At 29.4% G+C, this 3,548-nt stretch overlaps 1 pseudogene; it reads right to left on the bottom strand.

The window, feature by feature from the left end:
- Positions 1 to 1,634: 1,634 nt before the first annotated feature.
- LOC125858996 (uncharacterized) lies at positions 1,635 to 3,238 on the bottom strand (annotated as a pseudogene).
- Between the last annotated feature and the right edge of the window lie 310 nt (positions 3,239 to 3,548).

Genomic DNA, 3,548 nt, shown 5'->3' with positions numbered 1-3,548 from the left:
CGTGAAATGGTGAGTTCTTTTTTTTTTTTTGAATTGACCTTGTTTAATAAGAACTTCGATTAAAGAGTATTAGCATGCATCATCTTCTTGTCGTGGAGTTAATTTTGCAAAATTTATCAGTTGATGTCTTCTTCAACTCTATTTTGCGTCGATGTTATTCTATTTGGGATGGTCAACTAAGGTATTATATTTTAAAGTTAATTCAATTAGTCTATGCATGCTATAACATAGTTGCAATAAGCTTATGTTGATTCAAATTTTGTTATTTTGCTTGGCAATTGAGAGTTTATGATGTGGTCGTATCAGTTTTTATGTTCTTTGCAATGTCAGGTTAGATCTCTATCTTTGTTTTTTTTTATGCTTAACCATGTTGTTAGAGTAGATTGTGATGAATTATTGTTTCTTGAAGGAGCAGGGAACTGATTATTTGTTTTTAAAAATTCGAAAAGATGTTTTATATCTAAAAATATGTAGTTAAGCTATTTTATTTTCCTCTCAATTTGGTTCTTTTTACAGCAGTCTCTATATTTTAATCTGATTTATATTGATATTTTTTGTAGTTTCAATGTGCTTATACCTATAGTATGATTCATGGTTCAGATGAAGAGCTTAATGATAAAATTCATATGCTTGATAGATTATAATTCAGTTTACTAAAATTAACATAACGTAAATAATTGTGTGTTTAGTTGGTTAAACTTATTGGAGTCTATTTTTAATGTGTTGCTTCTTTGAAATATCTAAAAGCATATATGAACTCCTTTAAATACTTGTTACAGGATAGCACGATTAAATCTAAAGTTTAAAAAGTATATAGAACCAAGCCCTCCATTGCATATATATAGTTTAGTTATAAAAAAATTATGTCAACATGCGGTTCCATTTAATATAATGAAAGAGACGGATTCTATCTTCAAAGCACACTCAATTACTTAAGAGTGAAATTGTTCACTATATGCCTAAGTGTATTCTTCCCCTCCGTTTTTTTCAAACTCTTGATACCAATTTTTCAAATTCAAAAACTCAAAATATCAGTTGTATTATCTGCCACTGTCAATAAAAGAGTTAACAATATTAATCTATTTAAAGTATTTTAAAATATTATAATTATTATTATTCTTTATAAAACAAAGTAATGATAAAAGAATAATGGAAATATTAGAGAAGACAAAAGGAAATATTAGAGAAGTATAATGAAAAAATTTGAGATTAAAATTTTACCTGAAAATGTATAATGCAAATACTAAAGATTAAAATTGTACCTGAACATTCATTATCAGTATTTGTCCTTTTAGAACTCTTATTTCTTCTGATTGCATATAACACTTTTTAACGTTTCTTAACTGTCATTAGCTTGAAAAAACAATGAAAAAAAAGGTAAATCAATCAATTTACATGATAAAAATTTAATCTAAAATTAATAAATTTGTATATTAATTAAAGAAATCGCATAACATTTTATATCATATAATGTTATCTTTAGGTGTACTACACAGAAGACAATATTTAAAATTATTTAGTTGGTTAAAATAGCATAAATGATACCATAATTATAATAACAACTTCATCAAAATTGTTTTATAATAATCATCAACAATTACAGTAAATATAAAACATCCAAAAGAATCTGCATATTACAATAGATTTCGGAACACTTCTTTATATACTACATTTATAGCCTCATCAGTTAATTGTCCGTTATCATTGTAACTCAGTATTTTTAATCCCTTTCTACTTGTTACTCTAGAAACAGCTACATAAAGTTGTCCATGGGTAAACACTGGTTTCTTCAAAAATAATCCAACATGAGATAAAGACTATCCTTGGCTCTTGTTGATTGTCATGGCAAATGATACAGTTATAGGAAACTGTCTTCTTTGAAACTTAAATGGGATTCTAGCATCTGAAGGTGTTAAATTCATTCTTGGAATAAATACCTTCTGTCCAGCCATCTGTCCAGATAAAACCTTTGCTTCAATTACTTGATTTCCAAGTTTAGTAACAATCAACCTAGTGCCGTTACATAGTCTTGCTGCCTGATCAATATTTCTTAGTAACATCACTGGTACTCCAACTTTTTAAGTGATTGAATGATTTGGAACTCCAGAACATTTAATAGTGTTCAAAAACTCTGGGGTGTGGACATGTTCTAAAGCTGAATAAGTATGATCAGACTTGCACATTTTGTCAGAACTCAAATATGATTTCTCAGGATTATGATTCAAGGGGATCATATATTGATTGATTGATTCCACCATATCAAGAGTCGGAGCAAGAATGGCTCTTTGTTGTAGGTATCCAACATCATTACAATTAGTACTGAAATCTGGATACGTACTTTCCACAATAGCTGCTATTGGATCAGTATATTCAGTTATTAGAAGATCCTTTGGTATTAAAACTTTATCAATTCCATCAAATGAATTACCAATACTACCATCCCCAACTGCCAATATCCAATCAGAAAACTCTTGCAACTCTTTTAGATCAGTATCAGCGTCACTGTTTTGCAACCTCATATTCTTTGTCAGTGTTAATAATTCACAATGGGGCCAAATATGAAGAGTTGAGAGTTGCATTAAGAATATCTTGGCGACTACCTTTTGGGATCACAGGAAGAATTTGTCTAAAGTCACCTCCAAGAACAATTGTTTTACCACCAAATGGTAATTCTGACTTAGTTGCGTCTTTGTAGCCAATAATATCTCTTAAAGTCTTATCAAGAGCTTCAAAACAATGTTTATGCATCATTGGAGCCTCATCCCAAATAATCAATTTAGTCTTGATTAGCAAATGTGCTAAAGGAGTACCTTGTTTTAAATTGCATGTTGAATCTTCAGTTATATTTAGCGGGATAACAAATCTTGAATGTGCTGTTCGGCCACCTGGTAATAAAAGAGATGCAATCCCGCTAGATGCAACTGTTAAAACAACATCTCCTTTGGACCTTATGGCAGCTGATAGAGTCTTCCAAATATAAGTTTTTCCTGTTCCTCCAAATCCATATAAAAAGAAAAATCCACCCATATTTTCATTAACTGCTGCCATAATTTTTTTATACACTGATTTTTGCTCATCTGTTAAATTTAATACCAATTGTTGATGTTCATCAGCTAAAGCTCGTTTATTGTAACGCATTTCATCACAAATTAATCTATTAGTGATGTCAACATCATCCTCAGTGTAAACAGGTATTGGCATTGTAGGAAAATCTAAAAAACTTCTTCCACAACTTTTTAAAAAACTTTCTATCTTTTGCAAGCAACAATTCTTACAATCAGCATCTGATAGATAAGCTTCTGAAAAAATAATATATATAATAAATTAATACTTAAACGTAAATATAATAAACTATTAATCAAACAAAAATAAAATAGAATTCATGATAATAATATGATTAATTTAAATTTAAAACATTATTGGGTACCTGGGTTATCTAATACTCTTCTTTGTTCATGAAGAATATCTTCAGATAGTAAATGCCATGTTGATTGCCAAACAACCTCCGGACGTGACATTGAATTTGATATAAGTAGCATAGCAAATAA

The sequence above is a fragment of the Solanum stenotomum genome, chromosome 3 (genome assembly GCF_019186545.1).
Source record: "Solanum stenotomum isolate F172 chromosome 3, ASM1918654v1, whole genome shotgun sequence".
In the NCBI taxonomy this organism is placed as follows: domain Eukaryota; kingdom Viridiplantae; phylum Streptophyta; class Magnoliopsida; order Solanales; family Solanaceae; genus Solanum; species Solanum stenotomum.
This window is presented reverse-complemented; position numbering and strand designations above follow the sequence as displayed.